The following is a 20,061-nucleotide window of genomic DNA, read 5'->3' on the forward strand; positions in this document are numbered from 1 at the left end:
GCAGTCCTCGCACAACCTTCTGTCGCATCTCCTGAGGAGGAGATAGTCAATCTGAGTCTTTGCCACTAAACTTTGGTAAGTAACCAAATGTTCATCCCGCTTCGTAAAACTCGAGTTCGCAATGACTAGATCGAAAGCCTTGGAAAAGTCCAACAGCGAAATACCCCCTCTGTTCCGCTCCCCGAAACCAAAGCCGAGATGCAACTCAGTGTACCCACCTGCAGATGACCCAATATGACCATTGAAATCTCCTCCTATGAATAACCTCTCAGAAGGCGGTATACTACGAACAATCTCATCCAACCCCTCCCAAAAGCGCCTCTTAATATCCTCATCCAAGCCTGCTTGCGGTGCGTACGCGCTAACGACATTTAAAGTACCCTCACCCACCACCAACTTAATAGTCATTAGTCTATCATTTACCCGCCTGACCTCTACCACGGACTCTCTAAGATGGCTATCTACCAGGATACCCACTCCATTCTTACCCCTCAGGACACCAGAGTACCACAACTTATACCCATCCACGTTTTTCGCCCTCGATCCGACCCACCTAGTCTCCTGGAGACACGCTATATTAATTTTCCTCTTCTGCAGGATTTTCGCCAACTCTACGGATTTACTCGTTAGTGAACCTATGTTCCATGACCTCATTCTCAACCTATAGGCTCCCTTGCCCCCTCTACCTCCCCTGCTACCCGACCCACCCCCTGACCCCAGCCCCACAGCCCCACACTCTGCCCCACCCAGAGGACATGCCCTTATTTTATCATCCCAGACTGTAGCCACTACACCTATAACAATCTAGAGAAGACTCGCTAGTGCACAACGGACAACAAATCAAACTAGAAGGAAACAAGTGGTAACTAGTATCCTAGTTGAAAGGTTTAACTATTGCGATGTAAAGTAACAGTAATTTAGCTAACACCAAAAGGGAAACAGTAAAACAGGAGGTACCAACTCCCGATAACAAAACATGTGGCTGATTTGTTGTACTCGATGTAGTTGTACGCTCACGCACCACTTCCTACCGCCCTTCGCTGACACTCGCCCAGGTATCTTTCCTTTGCCAGTGCTCGTGCGTCCAACTTGTCTCCAATACTCCAAGAATTCCTGAAAACACAGAAAATACCACGACCCAAAAACCAGAAGGAGCTATCACCGCTACCACTGGTATAGCCCCAACAATATAAAATGTACCAAGAAAGGAGAAGAACAAAACGAGAATATAAGCGGGTGGGGGCATATTTGGGACGCAAAAGGAGAAAACCAATAAACCTAAAAGAAATGTTAAAAATAAAAAGGACAAAACAAAAAGAGAAACAACAATGTACGACTAGACCTTCTGGTTAGAAACCAATATTTGACGTTTAGACAACTGTAACTATTATACGGAAAATAAAAGAAAAAAGGAAGACAGAAAGTCGTCGTCTTTTTTCCTTCACTTTCCGGTGACCGCGAACCAAAGACTCCAGCGTGATTTTCTCCCTTTCAGTCAAAACCCAAAAATCTGTTACTACTGAACAAATAGAAGGAAACCAAATAAAAGCTTAATAGAGGGGAGGGGAGGGATGGAGCTCAGTTGCAACAGATCCGAAAGCAGCAGACAAAAGCTATGAAACTCGATTTCTGTTTTCACAAAATATTAAGTTAGTTGCTCATTTTGGTGTTCATCATCTATTTTCTAATGCTAATAACGATTAGCGGAAGATCTACTATTGCATGTTGCTTGCCTTATTTTTATGGGTGGAAAAAAAGACATGACACGTAGAATATTGATTGACAGTTCACTCTCTAACTTTTCTTTGTTAATCATTTCTATTTTACAATATATTCTTCCTAAAGTTATTAGGAAAGTGAAGTAAATCTTGGTCATCCTGCAAGCCCTCAAGGACCTAAAATCATATTTGTCAAATCCATCTTTGTTAGACAAACCAAAAGACGAAGAGATGCTTCTCATTTATCTTGTTGTATCAGAGTCCGAGAAGATAAAGGTCAAGAATCCACAATTTTTTTACGTTAGTAAGTCTTTGCTGGATGCTGAGACACGATACCCTCATTTGAAAAAACTTGCTTTAGCATTAATTATGGGATCTAGGAAGTTAAGACCTTATTTTCAATGTCATCCTATTTCTGTAATAACTGCTTTTCCCCTGAGGAATATACTGCATAAATAGGAACTATCAGGAAGATTAGCTAAATGGGTAATAAAACTCAGTGAGTATAATATCATATATTAGCCCAGAACTGCAATAAAATCACATGTTTTAACAGATTTTATAGTAGATTTTAGCACGAATTTAGTTCCTGAAGCGGAAAAGGAACAGCAAGTATTTACCAGAGCTAATCCAGGGACTTGGACTCGATTTACCCATGGTTCTTCATACATTAAAGCAGCAGGCTTAGGAATCTTTCTAATTCCACCTTTAGGAGAAGTCATAAGACAAACAATTAAATGTTATCCAATCACTAACAATGAGGCAAAACACAAAGCTGTGATTGTAGGTTTGGAACTGGCGCTAGAACATAGTATAGAGGAGATTGTGGTCAAAAGTGACTCGCAGTTAGTGGTTAAACAGATGCAGGGACTTACGTGGCAAGAGAAGTGTGAATGCATCAATACTTGGAAAAGATATGAGAATTGATTAGACAATTTCAGTTGTGGAAGGCCGTGCAGATACCCAGGGAAGAGAACGCAGAAGCAAATGCGTTGGCAAATATTGCTTCTTTCATGGATGTAACAAATGCAAAAAAATGCTATCATGATACACTTATTTCATTCAGCACTTGACCAAGACAAGAGTGAGGTAAATTTTAACAATCTAACTTGGGACTGGAGAAACGAATTTGTGAACTTTTTGCAGTATGGTATCTTGCCTGAGGAAAAGAAGAAGTCACAGTTGCTTCATCAAACAGCCGCCCAGTACTGCTTAATTCGTGGAAATCTATACCGAAAGATGTTTGGCAGACCTTTAGCACGGTGCCTCGATCCATCACAAACGGAGTATGTGATGAGAGAAGTACGACACTGTGGCAATCACGCTAGCGAAAAATCATTGGTAAGGACATTAATAAGAGCAGGATATTATTGGCTAAAAATAGAAGAAGAAGCAGAAAAATTTGTAGCAATTTGCGATAAATGTCAACGATATGGCAATAACATGTACCCGCACATAGCTGTTGCATTCAGTTATTTCACCATGGCCAAATGGAGCATGGACATTGTAGGGCCATTGCCTCAAGCTAAAGGAAATGTACGGTTTCTATTAGTCTTAATAGATTATTTTTCAAAATGGTTGAAGTATGTACTATCAAATAGGTGCAGAAAAAGAAGTCGGGGACTTTATCTGGCGTAAAACTATATGCCGATTTGGGGTTCCAATGGAAATCGTGTGTGATAATGATCCGCAATTCATAGGCACGAAATTCACGTAATTTTTTTAATGTTGACAGATTATACGGATTACATCCACACCTTATCACCCTGTGGCCAATGGACAAGTTTTAAGTCTTGATTTTGAATATTGATTAACAGTTCACTCTCTAACTTTTCTTTGTTAATCATTTCCATTTTACAATCTATTCTTCCTAAAATTGTTAGGAAAGTGAAGTAAATCTTGGATATTAGTAACCCATTTTCTATTAAATATTGCCTTTCACCGAAAAAACTATTTTTGGTTAAACAATAATGTATAGATTAAAATTTGTTTATACTGATATTTGATTCATCACATCAGAACAATCATAATGGGACAGGATGGTTGTTGAAACCAGAATATACATTAGAGATGTGCATGGCATCTATATCATGAAAAGTTTTTTCCTTTTCTACGTTATTTTCTTTTTTCAAAATTTTCTTGTACATAAGGGAGTATTACAATGTGGTGAATCGAACCCCATCAACAAAATAGAAGTTCAGGTAACCATTCAACTTAACTACCATGATTTCCTCCTCTTTGACACTTCAGATCACAGCACTGTCAGTGGACCTCTACTCGCCCGAAAACTTTGAAAAATTGAGGAAAAAATCAACTGTAAAATGTGCTTGAAGTTTGTGTACAAACAGTGCTGAGTTAATAAGAATTCAGAATTAGTGAGATATTTCTTTATATGTGCTTAAGTACTTTTATTTCTTTTCACATATATGTAAGAGTTTGAATTAGATGATATGAATTCAAGTGAACACGTTGAGGGTATTGAAGTCAAGTCTATATGCAGGGCAACTGCAGGCAACCGTGGCATCAACTTTTCCCAACTAAAGTGTAGATTGGTCGTTTTTGTGAAAAAATTCCACAAAGATATTTCAGCTGTAGCAAGTGGTCATGATAGATTTCACTTTTTATTTGACAATGTAAGATGTAGGCCGTGAAGTACTAACATGTTGATTTGTATATGTTTACCCTAAAACGGACAACAATAGAATTTATACTGTGGTTTTAAGAACACATGATTTACTTAGCACAAATTGAGCGAAAACGTAAATTGACAATGAAATTAACTGTGAATATAAATGAAGCCAACCAAATAAAATGTATAGCTTAAATCCTTGAGCTAGATTGCCCTCAAATTAAGTGAATATTTCGCCGGAAAGTATGAACAGAATAACAAGAATATTGAGAGCTTAAGAGAAAGTGAATATATTGCTTTATGTAACGTGAATGTGATCATGAATACATATGATCAACTCTCCTTTATATAGTAGGGGGTTCTACTCCTAGTACAATCCTAAATACAATAAGAAATTCCATGGTTAACTTTAAATCGGCCTCTCCTTCATACGTGACGAGATTTTCGCTGTGATCCTCGCCTGATCGCGGATATCTTGGCTTTCCGTTATTTGGTTCGACATGCTTCCCTCGATCTCTTTCCCACTCGGTCTCGGTCTTGGCTGATCTCAATCAGTCCCTGAGTCACAAGCTTGGCCATCTAACTTCATGTCACGATCTGGTACAACATGGGGTCGAACCTTGGCTTGTCATGCCCCAGTCTCGACTAGTCATACTAAAAAGGGAAAGCCCGATTTGACCGTATACATATAGTCCCCTCGTTTATTGGAGAGTAATGACAAGAAATGATTTAAGCCTTCGATCTTCACTTCGATATATCCTGATGTAAGCACTATGATCCAAGCAGCAAAGGTACCCAAAGCGTCTCGTTGGTACAGTTTTCCAGGCATTTAATGCGCATCAGTCGAGGTCGGCCATTACCGGCTTTGAACTCTCATTGCGCAATTATAAATACCCTTCTTCTTGACTTTTCAAACTTTTACTTCCAAATCTTCTTCACTCTAGTCTTCAAAATCCCTCCCCTTCCTCAAAGCTTTGTATTCTCAGATCTTCAGGTTTCTTCGCCTGTTTCATCGCAAAATTCCAAGTGCTTCTTTTCAGTTTTCATTCTTCTTCACAAAAGTAAAATGACTAAGACTTCAAAAATAATTCTGCAAAATGAAACCTCTTATTTATCAAGGCCCACCGATGATGGAACTGTGGTGGAGCCTCCTCTAGAGGACTTCGTTCCCACAAAGCGCCCTACTACTGCCTACTATAAGGTAGAGAATACACCATCGATAGTCGGTCGATGCGAACTGATGTCGAGATACATATGCACAATTACCGCCGGTATCCTCGACCAAGTTAAAAAAGACTGCAACTGGGTTGACAAGCGCGTGGTGGTGCCCTCGCCTGAGGAATCAATCACTACTCATTTGGAAGGGTCTTTAAGTGTTTACACTTATCCTTTCACATTGGGTCCTTTAAACCCCATCATCGTTGCCTTCTGCAAGAGGTACAATGTGACTTTTGACCAGATCCATCCATCATTCTGGAGGATCGTGATCCTCCTCCAATTTTTTGTAAACAAGATCGAGGGGCATCTTTTTACCCTTGATCACCATATGCGTCTCTACAACCCCGGCTTTATCAAGGAGGATTGATCAAGCTTTACCGCCGAGCCACCAAACCCTCGTTCTCGAGCATAGACGAGACCCGAGGCCGAGGTTGGATGGGTGGATTCATCCGAATAAGTACTTTAGACCTAATCCATGCCGAAGACATTCCATTTCCTGAAAAATGGAACATGAATCGTAAGTGTTGCTTTGCCTTGAATATCTGACTTTGTTGTTTTACTTCTCATCTCCTTTCCTCATCAATGTTTTTTATGTTGTAGCTGTGGCCCATGTGCCGGAAGTAATCCCCGACCTCAGGAAATGGGTCGAGGGCTTAGTGTCGTAGAAGTCTTACTCCGAGCGTGCCTGGATGGAATTATAAAAGGGTCAATGAGAGGCCCATAACCATGGCAATCTTGTTTTCTTAGCACTGTTTCCATTCATGCTTTGCATTATGCTTACTCGTATTTTTCCTTTTGTAGGCCTCAGGAAGTAAGTAGCAATGAGGCATCCATCTTCTGAAGAAGAGTCACTTCTCTCATCATCTACCCCGAAGCAGGGCAAAGAGAAGAAAAGAAAAGAGGCTCCGAGCTCTTCGGGACCGGAAAAGAAAAGAACGGCTAGGAGGCCCCGTAAGCCTAAAGGAAATGTCATCCCTCTAACAGTGGATTTAGTCTGTCGGCAAATAGATGAGTATGAGGAGGATAAAGAGGAAACCGGTCTGGTGATCCGAGCGCGAGCCGGCGCTGATGCTCAAAAAATCCCTGAGTCGGTAGGAGCTGAATCTGCTCTGCCTTGACTCGATGAGCTCGAGGGGGAAGCCTCAACTGAAGTCCCTAAGCTAGAAAGAGCTAAAATCGCTTGCCCTCGAGGTGAAAAGACTATCGAGGAAGCAGTGGATGCTGATGTAGAAAACATGCCCGAGGCCCCCCGAGATGAAGGCGGCACCCCAAAAATTCTCCTTGGGGTGATAGAGATTGGAGATTCATTTTCATTTCCTTCGTTCTCTGATTCGACGATCAAGGATGCTCAGGCGATGGATATTTGCCTCGGTGAAGGGGTCCATGGTACAGAAGACCCTTTCCGTGGTTAGATTGTCAGAGTGAAAGATCTCACCGGTCTGGGTGACTTGGATGTACCGAGGAAGAGCTCGAGTGAGGATTCCTCGAGTTTTAAACTAACCAATCAGTTTCTGGCCCCCAATGTCGATCTCGGGCGTAAGCGATCAATTATCATTTCTGTCCCGGAAGATGCTCGGGTACTTTCCACCCCGTGGGGGTGGCTAGCTATCTCCGATTCTTGGTCACCGAAGAAGAACAAGCCAAGATGGATGAGGTGGAGTTTGCTTGTTTGTTCAATGAGGCCCAGCATGCTCTAAATCGGGTAAGTTCGAGGGCCATTCCATTATCTCTTTAAAACTTTGAATTGTAAATAGTTTCAACTTTTTCTTCCTTACTTGTATCGTTTAGTGTTACATCACGAGGCTTTACTTCAAATCCAAGAGTAGCGCAAGGCCGAGGTTCAGGGCCTCACTAAGAAATATGATACCTACAAGCTTCTCAATGAGAAGCTTCAAGCAGATTTGGTGATGGCTCGAGATGATCATGCTGAGATAGCCGAGCAGGTATTCTGAGTGCTTCATGATAGAGAAGATGAGTTAGAGATAACAGCTAACAATCTGATTATGCAGGTTCGATAGAGGCTTGAACAAATCAATGGCCTTTAAAGGCAAATAGATGAAGTACAAGCTGAGGCTGAAAAGTTCAAGGGGTGTATGGACATCTTAGCTTTACAAAAGGAGGCCGTCGAAGTAGAGCTAGAGTTGGCCGAGTCTCAGCTTCGGGCAGTAAGGGAGAATGCCTCAGTTCAATTAAAGAAAATTGAGGAGCTTCAGTCCAATTTAGCCAACTTGGACAAAGAGCTCGAGATGGCCAGATCTGAGGCGGTCGCGTACAATAATAAGGCTCAGGCTAATACGACCCAATACAAGGCAGATGTTGAAGCCACTCTAGCGCAGGCCAAGAGCATGGTAGATCATGCGAGGTGGCAAGCTCGAAGGGAGGCCCTTGAGTGGGCCCATGATCAAAGCTTCGATACATCTGCTGAAATCGAGATTTTCAGGGCAGAGGAAACAAAGTCTAGGAAGTTGGCTTTTCTCGAGGAAGACTCCGAGAATTTGAGCTAATCTGGCAGTGGAGAAGACGCTGAGGGCAAAGATGCTTCTTATGATAAGGACCACGCTACTTAGGCTTTGTAATTTTTGTAACATTTAGTTTTTATTTTGAGGCCGATCGGCCCTTGTAAAAAATTCTTAATCGGCCAATATGGCCCTTGTAAAAAATTCTTAATCGGCCAATATGGCCCTTGTAAAAAGGTTTTTGAGATATATGTAAAAACTTTCTTCTTTTCTATAGCTTTCAAATTTGCTTCCTTTTATTAATTTATACAAAGGTTGAAGTGCCTTAGCATGAAATAATGGGATCGCATTCGATGCTTTAAGATGGTAAGGATCGATGTTAAGAACTATCCTTCACCATTTCTAATCGGTAAACCTTGATCAAAAGCTCAAATTCAAATTGAGGCGGTTTTGTGCCTAGTGAGATCATTTATTTGAACTTGAATTAAGGTAACCCTTAAGTTTGATAGCCAAGTGAGAGTGATTTCTAGAACTCAAAAATAAAAGTAATCCTTAGGCTTTAATAGTCGAGTGAGGTCTCGCTTGAACTCGAAATAAGATATCCCTTAGGCTTTCTAGTTGATTGAGAATGATCTTTCGAACTCGAAGTAAAAGTAGCCCTTAGGCCTTTGTATTTTACTTTCTTTTGTTTTTGGCCGATCTGGCTTTTGTAAAATGATCGTTTATATATATATATATATAAACAGTCCTCAGGTGTTGCTCATGATCCTTCTGACTCTGGGAGTACACCAGAATGTCGTCAATGAACACAATGAAAAATGAGTCAAGATAGGGCCGAAATACACTGTGCATCAAATGCATAAATGTTGTTGGGGCATTGGTCAGCCCAAATAACATCACAAGGAACTCGTAGTGACCATACCGAGTCCTAAAAGCAGTCTTCGGGATATATGGCTCCCAAATCTTTAACTGATGATAGCTTGAAGGTAAGTAAATCTTGGAAAATACTCTGGCATCTGTAATTGATCAGATAGGTCATCAATACGAGACAATGGATACTTGTTCTTCACTATAACTTTGTTCAACTAGCGATTATCAATGCACATACGCATAGAGCCATTTTTCTTCTTCACAAACAAGATTGGGGGCACCCTAAGGTGACATACTGGGTTGAATGAAGACCTTATCATGCAATTCCTGTAATTGTTCCTTCAACTCCTTCAACTCAGGAGAAGCCATACGATATAGAGAAATAGAGATGGGCTGAGTGCTTGGTGACAAATCAATACCAAAGTTGATATCTCTGTCGGGCCGCATGCCCGGAAGATCAGCTGGAAGTACATCTGGATAATCCCTCACTACTGGGACTAACTCAACGGTAGGGGTATCAATACTGACATCTCTCATATAAGCACACCCCTTCTCAACCATTCGCTGAGCTTTAAAAATGAAATAACTCAACTATGAATGTAATCTAAGGCACCTACCCACTATAATCGTGGTGATCATGGTCTTGGTGTGACAATCAAGAATAGCATAATGGGGCGACAACTAGTCCATGTCCAAAATAACATCAAAATCTACCATACTAAGCAATAATAAATCAGCTCTGGTCTCAAAACTACTAAGAACAACCAAACACAACCAATACACATGGTCAACAACAATAGAATTTCCAACATGTGTTGACACATAAACAGGAGAACTCAAAGAATCACGAGATACACCCAAATACTGGGCAAGATAAGATGATTCATAGGAATAAGTGGAGCTTGGATCAAATAAGACTGATGCATCTCTATGACAGACCGGAACAATACCTATAATGACAGAGTCAGATGCAACTACATTTGTACGAACAGGAATGGCATAATATCTAGCCTAGCCTCCACCTCTAGGGCGACCTCTACTTGCCCAACCTCCACCTCGAGCTGGCTGAGCAGGTGGAGTGGTAGTTGGTGATGTAATCATAGCCTGGGGACCTGGTGGAGCACGTAATGCCTGAGAAGTCTATGGAGGTGCACCCCTCCTAAGTTTGGAGCAATCCATTACCATATGGAGAGTGTCTCCATACTCAAAACAAGCTCTCAAAGGACGTGGTTGTTGAGGCTGGTTACGACCAGGTCAGATGGATTGACCACTAAAAGCACCTCATGCAGGAGGTGCACTAGATACTGGTGGTGCATAATAAGGCTCTTGGGGCCTAGGAGTAGCCAGAATACCGCTGGCGGCTGGAAGTGCTAAATGAACAGGGCAACTCACATAGCCCCTACCATGACGAACTGCAGCTGGGGCAAGAGTACCATTATAAGTGCCAGACTCCCAAGGCCTCTTAGCCTCCCTCTCCAATCTTTCCCGAGCAAGCATACCGTCCACTCACCTAGCAATACCCACAACCTGCTAGTATGAAATATCCGTCTCCAACTCCTGGTCCATGCTAAGACTTATACTGGGATGGAGCCCATCAATAAACCAATAGACCCTCTCTTGAACTGTAGCAACCAAGGTTGGTGCATGCCTAGCCAAATCACTAAAACGAACTGCATACTCTAACACAGTCATAACACCCTAGCGCAACTGCTCAAACTGGTCGCACCATTCATCTCTGAGACTCTAGGGAACATACTTCCTCAAAAACATATTCGAGAACTGAGTCCAAGTAAGTGAAACTGCCTCAGCCGGACTACCCAACTCATAAACATGCCACCACTAATAGGTCGCTCCTCTAAGTTCGAACGTAGTTAAAGAAACCCTACTCGACTTTGCAACACCCATAGTACGGAGGATACGGTGGCACTCCTCAAGAAAACCCTATGAATCCTCTGATGCCAAGCCACTAAAAGTAGGATGGTGGTACCTTCTGTACCTCTCGAGCCTAAGTTGTTGCCCTACCCTCGGGCTGAACTAGGGCTACTGGCTGCACTGGTATAACCTCTGGAACCTGATCGAGCTGAACTTGCTGCTCTAGGGTGCAGGCGGTGGGAGTATGTGCTCCTCCCCCTTCTTGAGATATGGCAGGAGCAAGTGGAATCAACCCTGCCTGATCTAGAGTACCAAACATGCTCAGGAACTGTGCAAGGGTCTCCTGAAGAGCTGGTGTAGTAACAGGTGCCTTAGGTGTCTGCGCTCCGACTAGAGCTACTGTTGGCTCCTTTGTAGCAGCTCGTGCGGGTGCTCTGGCTGCATCATGTCTATGTCCTCGTCCTCTACCCCGGCCTCGGCCTCTCGCAGCTCTAGTAGGGGCGCATGTGCCTGAACATCTGATCCGGATGTACGTGTCCTCAACATCTTTGAGAAAATAGAAGATAGAAGTTGAGAATTTCGAAGTCAAAAATTTTGGATGACAAAGAATCAAAAGAATTGAAATTTTCCTAATAGTTCCATAGCCTCCCGAAGATAAGTACAGACGTCTCTGTACCGATCCGCGAGACTCTACTAAACCTGCTTGTGACACATATGAACCTGGAGCTCTGATCCAACTTGTCACGGCCCAAATCTCCCTCTGTAAGACTTCGTGACGACACCTAGTCTTTATAACTAGGTAAAACTATTAATTTGTGGAATAACGAAAATAAAAGAATAATTTAATAACTAACTTCATTTCATAACTACAAAACTAATAAAATGCCGCTCGACATGTATAAGTAAACCAACACTCAAGCATAACAACATTCCCAAAATCTGGTAGTCACAATTCACAAGCTTCTAGGAAATAACAAAGTGCCTCTATACATCAGAGTCTAAGGAAAATATAGAAAGAAACAACATAGGAGGCAATAGAGGGGGACTCCGAGGTCTGTGGACGCTGGAAGATATACCTTGAAGTCTATGTAACAACAGCAAGTACTCTCAGCTAATAGCAGGGTTGGTAGGAGGTACCTGGGTCTACACAAAAAACATGTGCAGAAGAGTAACATGAATACACCACGACGATATCCAGTAAGTGTCAAGCCTAACCTTGGTAGAGTAATGACGAGGTCAGGTCAAGGCCTTACTGGTATATAATAAGTAAGACAAAAGATATAATATTGTGAAAAGATTGAGAATATAACAAGGAGAGTTCTGTAGAAATAACATGCAACACATAGTGATAAACAACAGGGGCGCTCCCGAGATACCATCTCCTTGTCCCAAAAGTAAATACTCAGTAGGAGATCTCCCGAGATACCGTATCGTAGCCCCAAAAGTAAATATGCAAGGAGATCTCCCGAGGTACCACCTGGTTGTCTCTAAGGTAAATGTGTAGGGAGATCTTTCGAGGTACCGCCTCGTAGTCCCAAAGTAAACACACAGCTCAAAAAGCCGATGGAAACAGCAATTAACAGCAAGAACTCTACAGTTAAGACTGATACGAATCAAGGAAAAATAGGAATTCAACTAAGCATGCTGCACATATTTCAAATAAGCATTTAAGACACATAGACATGTGATATTAGGATAACAAGATAACTGCACATGCTAGTATAACTCAATTAAGATGTAATAGGTTAATGCTCCCTGAAAAAATCGGATATTACAACAATTATCCCGTTACACACTCATCACCTCGTGTACACGGCCCTCACATATAACATAACTATCATAACAATACCAAATCCTAAGGGAATTTCCCCCACACAAGGTTAGGCAAGCCACTTACCATGAACCAAGCTCAATCAATCAGTAAGAATGCCTTTTCCATGATTTTCCGACTCTGAATGGCCCAAATATAGCTAAAAGCAATTATATAACATAAATATAACTATAAGAAACTAATCTAATTAAAGAAATCAAGACTTTAACAAAAAATTAGAAAATTGCCCCAAAAAAGTCGACATGTGCCCATGTCTCAGAATCGGGTAAAAGTCACAAAATACGAACATCAATTCACCCACGAGTTCATTCGCACCAAAATTACTCAAATCCGATATTAAGATCTCAATCAAAGCCCAAAAATTTTGTTGAAGAACTTTTCCCACTTTTTCCCAAATTTCTTAACTCAAATCTCAAATTAGAAGGTGGAATTAAGGATAGATTAGCGGGATATAACAAAAAACAATTGAAGAATCATTACCCAATCGATGCATCCAAAATTTCCTCAAAATTTCATCCAAATCTGAGTTCTTTATCTCAAGTTTTGATAAAAATGGCAAAAGTCGCGTTTTTGAAATGTTTATGACTGTCCAATGATCCCTTCTTCACGTATACGGAAACATCCTCGCGTTCACGAAGCATAAAAATGCTTCACTCCAAAATTCTTCATTGCGAACGTGATGGCCTAATCGCGACGTGAAGCTTACTCAGCTTGACCCTACGCGAATGCGAGACACTCACCGCAAATGCGTTGGCTAATTACCTGGGGATCCATCTGCCCTTTTCTCTATGCGAACGCGAGGGCCCAATCGCGAACGCGTAGGCCGAAGACCAAAGTGCGTCGTGAACGCGGAACATACTTCGCGAATGCGAAGGTCAATTTTCAGTAACACTCAAACTTCCTCTACGCGAACGTAGGAGAACCTTCATGAACGTGTAGAAGGAAACCAGACACCGGCAATTCGAAGAACTTCAGTTGCAACACTAAGTCCAAATTTATCTGTTAACCTTCCAAAACTCACCCAAGGCCCACCGGGACCTCGACCAAACATACCAATAATTCCTAGAATATCATACGAACTTAGTCGAGCCCTCAAATCACATCAAACAATAACATAAACACGAATCACACTCCAATTCAAACTTTATGAACTTTGAAATTTCAAACTTCTACAACCGATGTCGAAATCTATCAAATCACGTCCAATTGACCTCAAATTTTGCATGTAAGTCATAATTAACATTACGGACCTACTCTAACTTCCGAAATCGGAATTCGACCTTGATATCAAAAAGTCTACTTCAGGTCAAACATCCCAAAAATTCAACTTTCGCCATTTCAAGCTTAATTCAGCTACAGAACTCCAATTAACAATATGGACACGGTCGTAAGTCCAAAATTACCCAATGGAGCTAACGGAACTGACGAAACTCCATTATGAAGTTGTCCTCACACAATTTCTACTATGGTTAAAATCCTAGAACTTAAGCCTCCGTTTTAGGGATTAAGTGTCCGAAATCACTCCGAAACTAAAACAAAACTTCTCGGCAAGTTACATAAGCAGAAAAAGATGCCGGAAAAGTAGTAAATAGGGGATAGAGGCTAACTCTCAAAACGACCGGACGGGTCGTCACATTGGGGAAGGGCAAGATTTTTTAGCCTAAAGGATCACCTCGTGCAATATAAAGAATACTTCAATATCTGAAGTGCAATGGTTGCTCATATTATCCAGCGAGCACAGACTATCATCTCCAGCTACCAGATTACTATCTTTAAGTTATTTATCTAAAGTGCACTAATTCAATTCTATGTCATGCCTATCCGTCCCATGCCAATTGTATAGGAGGCATTGGACAACTATAAAGGGTGGTTCTAGACTCAACCTAAGGCTGCTCAAAATTAAAACCTAGGTGCCAAATAGTTTAAATAAGTAGGACTTCAAAAGGGCACAGTTAATATAAAGGGCTCACAGGTTAATGCACATAATATAAAGGTCTTCAACAAGTTGATTCACATAAGTGCCAATTATTACTAATTAAACGGATTTTGAAGACGTGGTATAATTAAAGGAGAATTGGTCTATGATGTGATTTCTAATTGTGGGATTGGACTGGAAAACTTATGAATTATCGAATTACTTGATTTGGACCAAAACATGATTTTTAGGTGAAGTTGTGAGTGGCCAGTCGTGATAGTGAACAAGGAATATGAACTAATTAGATGTTGAGCCTATATACATGATTTCTACGTGGACATCATAGAAAAGAAGAATTCATTGTTAGATGTTATAGGCAGGATATCTATATGATTCGAGTCTTAGATTATTAGGTTATGCAGGGGTCAAGTAATGCAATCTTATAGAAATGATTTCTAGGCATAGGGCATTAGAAACATAGTTTTCAAAACATGGTAGCACAAACAGTTATGCAATATAGCATAAAAGTCCTATAGACACGATTTCTAAGTGTGCGATCCTAAGACATGATTTCTAAGTGTAGTAGCAGACAGTCCAACAAATTAGCATAGAGTAGGTCCTATAGGTATGATTTTTAACTTAAAGACTTAAGCAAATGACATTCATACAGTGAAAAAGATAAGCAAGCAATTAATACATAAGAGACCCTAAAGGCATGTTAACTAGGTGATAATGTTGGTTCATTAGTCTATTAGACAAACTTTGTAGGCAGTGCCTCATTCGTATTAGTTAAAGTCCTAGGCTCATGGTTTCTAAGTGAAGCAGGTAAGAGATAAATTTCCTATGGGCATGATTTTCTAATAGCAAGTAGCATATAGGAAATTAAATATGATTTACGATGACAAGTAGCAGGCAATGATGTTTAAACTTATAGGCATGTTATCTACCCAAGAATTAAGCTATCTGAGGCCCAATTCACTATCTCCCCCACTATTTTCTTTACAAGTTATTACAGACCAACAAAAGTAATTACAGGCCAATAAAAAAACAAAAATACATGGGCCACAAACCCAATAACAAGACAACTAAATATAGTGAACCCAAGTAATTTGGGCCTTCATAGTTTTCTGGAACACAAATGAGGCACATAAGTTGCACCATAACTCAGCAGAAGTAAAAAGAGCTCTTAATTGAAGGTGTTACTCGACTGATCGCGGAGGTAGGTATTACAAAACTATATGCTTGACAAGTTAAGGAACTAGGGTCGACAAGACATACATCTAGAGATAGACCTTCTAAGTGCTCATGATAGTGTATATTATAGAAAATAACCAATCAACATAGTGCAAAGAGGAAGAATTTCATGCCAAACAATACAAGTAATGAATTGAACCTTGTATGCTTCTCGATTACTCTTGTTATCGGTTTAGAGAAGAATACTAAACCATAATGAATCGATCCTGCCTAAACGAGTAGCTAAAGGTTCATAAACAGGTTCATTGTCAACACACACAAAAAAATGGTTTTCAAGAAGCCTGAATACACATACTAACTTCTCCGATTTCAGGTTCTATTTGCGATTAAGAACATTATGAGCAAAAGTTAGTAAGTCTAATGGTCTAACTCAATATGGCAAAGAACACAAGTGAGATATCTTAATAATTAATATGAATCCTCATCCCTGATCAACTTCCAAGTATGATAACATGTTAGAACAGACACCACAAAGGACAAACCAAACAACAGTTGGAATGATAATCCTACTTAGTCAATTAGTTAAACCTAATTGCATAGACAAGCATCATACATTCATGGTTAAACAGACACATCAACAATAGCACTTTCAAGAGATGAGATAGTAGCAAGAATTCCCCTATGAGCATGCTTTAACCATAAAATCAGGACTTAGAACATAATTTGTAAGCCATTCATGGTAGCTAACAGTAAATCATAAGAATAGAGATTAAAGAATCTAACCAAGCAGAGAAGTAACAAAAGCAATAAACAGATATTGAAAGAGCCCCAAATCGTATCTCTAGGACCTCGAATCGGGCTATTTATAGTTCACAATGACCTCTTGGGATCCCGAGAACTGCTTATGTCAAGAAAAGGTCTAAAGAATCAGTACTTGGTGGCCTTGGCTTTTATCCGACCACAAATCAACCAAACAAATAGTAGAACCAAGTAGAATCAAAAGAACACCGAACAAAGAACAATATGTGAGAGTTATACGTGTGAGAACACGAGTGACCTACCCTCCATAGGTTGAGTAGTATGAAATATAACCATATCTGAGTCCTAGGCACCCAGGAAAGGTAAGAAAATATTTGATTTGCGGGGAATGAAAGGGAAAGGGCGAAAAGGCTTTGTGGCCGCTAGGGTTCATCGTGAGAAAGATAAGAGGCGGCGAGTAATAGAGGAAATGGTATTCGGGTTAGGGGTTTGGCTGGATAAGAAAAATGGGGGGCTGTGAGTCGATGATCATATGAGATTAATGATTAGGATTTAAAGGGGGTGCTAGGTGGGTTTGGTTGGGTCATAGTGATGGGTCGTCTTGTTGGGCTTGGGGGTACTGGACCTGGGTTTTTTTGGACCTCTTTGGTCCGAATTTTGATCCTTTTTTGGGCCAAATTTTGAAACATATAAAACTAATCAAAATAAATTATAAAAATGACTAACAAATATATAAAAAATGCCATTTATGAATTAAGGACTATAAAATAGTAAATTATGATTATAAAAATATAAAAATTCTATTTTGACCTATATAATATAATAAATGTGAAAATATAGGCTAATATTACAAATAATATGTAAATGATATAAAAATGCAAATTTAGTTATATGAAATGATATAAAATGTCATAAAATGTGCATAAAGTATTATAAAAAATACAAATACCTAGTTTAGCAAACTGGTCACCCATAAATAATTTTTTTTAAAATAGTGAATAAATATTTAATTAATTATAAATGCTAGAATCAATTAAAAATGCTTATATTATAAAAATAAAAATAATTGCAGAAAATATCTATAATAATAGTTTAGACAAATGCCATGAAGATTGTAAATTGATGTTTAAAACATATCGTTGAGTAATAATGCTATAAAATATATTATAAATAACACCTTAAAAATATATAAAAATACTCATTGGCATGTGCTTTCCTCCACAAGTCGTTTGTACCTTCCTCCACAATAGGTGGCTTCGATGCAGTCTCTTCACTTAAACCTCTTTGAGAAACATTCTCCGGTGTGTACACTATTCCTTTTCTAATCATTCCTTGAGTGACGCATGCTTCTTCCACCTTTGCCTTTCGCATTCTTTTGACTTCAGCCACATAGTCCCATGGAATAGATTTAGAGTGATAAGTAGGTGATGGAGCTACCATCACAGTGAATGGTGGCCTAGGTATGGCCACTTCAACTTCAAACGGTGCATTGGCTTGCATCACAACCGGTGAGGGTGCTACAGGGGATGACACGATACTGTTTCCCTCCAAATAATCATATTTATTCCATCACTCCTATGGTTAGGAAGGGGGTTGTTGTGGACATTGGGTGTAGGCTCCTTCAATTGTATCACTTTGTTATCAATCAGCGTTTGAATCTTATCCTTCAACATGCGACATTCCTCAATGGTGTGCCCTTTCATGACAGAGTGGTAGACACATGTTTTATTAGGGTTAATCCATTGAGCTGAGTTTTTGGTTGCAGTTGAAGGGATAGGGGTGATGTAACCGGCATATTACAGTCTCTCATACAATTAGTCAATAGGTTCAACAATATGGGTATATTGCCTGAGAGGTATGCTATCAAAGTTGGCTCAGAGTTTAGTGTAGTTCTGCCGGGCAGGTGGGGATAAGTGATAGTATGTTGGGTGAGTTTTATAAGTATGGTTGGTGGTGGTAGGATAATGGTATTTTGGGGAAAAGGGATGACATAATGGTGGGAGTTTTTGATAGATGAGTTGAGATTTGTCCCTTGGGCTACCATCACGGCTCCTACTTCCTTTTTCTTTGAGATTCTTCCGGACTGTAAGGATTTCTTAGTAGCCTACAAAGCTTCAAAATTGATGACCATGCCACTCTTGATACCTTTTTCAATTCTTTCTCTTAGCTTAGTGATGTTATAGAATTTGTGATTTTATCTGAACATCAATCTTTCATAGTACTGCAGGTCCTAAGCTCGTACATAAAAACTTATTCATTTGTTCTTCTTCTTGTTATGGCCTTACTTTAGCAGCTTCAGATCTCCAATGAGTAGCGTACTCACGAAAGCTTTATATGGATTTCTTATTGAGGTTTAGAATGTAGAACACATCTGGAGTATTTTCTGTATTGAATCTAAACTTGTCCATAAAATCTGATGCCATGCTCACCCAGCTGGACCACTTCTTCGATTTTTGACTGATATACCATGACAAGGCATCTCCTTTGAGACTTTGTATAAACAATTTCAAGCGAATTTTCTCATTTTTACCTACACCTACGAGTTTGTCGCAATAAGTACTTAGGTGTGCTTTGGGATTACCGATACCATCAAAAATCTCGAACTTTGGAGATTTGTAATCCTTGGGCAGTTCAACATCAGGGTGAATACGTAAATCTTCGTAGTTCATGCCTTCAATACTCTTTTATCTTTCAACACTCTAGACCCTTCTAGATAGCTTCTTTAACTCTTCAGCCATGTTCTTCATGAGTAGGTCTTTTTCAGTAGGTTCAAGTGTATACAAGGTTTGTTGTGGCATGTATGGCAAGATTTCTACGTATATGAGATTGCTTCGGTTGGTACCTGCAACTTGGGGATATGGATGATCATTGAGGAATGCTTGGGGTGGAACATGGGTGGGTTGTGGCACATTTTGAGGAGAGCGGTAAGTGACGGTTTCTGGGTATTGAGTTGTTGAGGTGGTGTTATTGGGGAACTTGTAATGGTGGAGGATTCAGATTTTTTGGAAGTATGGGCTTTTGGTACCATTGAGTGGTAGGAGGATTCTGTGGAGTCTTGTAGTTCTAGGTTTTGAGGTTGCGGTGGATCCTGAGTAGTGGTGTTTTGGTGGTTGATGTTTGGGACATTTAGGATGAGGGACATGTTGGCAAGGTTATGAACCTGCTCTAACTCGCCTTGTAGTTCCAGAATCTTTTGTTCTAAATGCAGAACCATCTCATTTTTTTCGGTATCCTTCTCTTATCGGATGTTTCTACATTTTCTACATAGCAGCATTGTCTTTCCTATTTCTACTCAAGTTGTCCACTATTCCTTTACCTTTTCCTTTGACGCTGCAAGGAGGGGGAGGGGGAGGACCTTTGGATATTTTGTGGTATGTTGATGTTTCCAGAGTACACGAATCAACCTTTATGAATGAGAATAATCAAAATAAAAAAAATAAAAGGTAGCCAAGTCAGTAAAGTAAAAAATGAAAGGAGCATTGCGGTATTTGAACAGATATCACATAAAGCATTAAATAGACCGCACCCTAATTGGGGACCTCATTGTGCCCGAGGTAGGCCTAAGAGTTAATTAAACTTGGATAAATTTGTGCCAACAT

This window comes from Nicotiana sylvestris, chromosome 6 (genome assembly GCF_000393655.2).
Source record: "Nicotiana sylvestris chromosome 6, ASM39365v2, whole genome shotgun sequence".
NCBI lineage: Eukaryota > Viridiplantae > Streptophyta > Magnoliopsida > Solanales > Solanaceae > Nicotiana > Nicotiana sylvestris.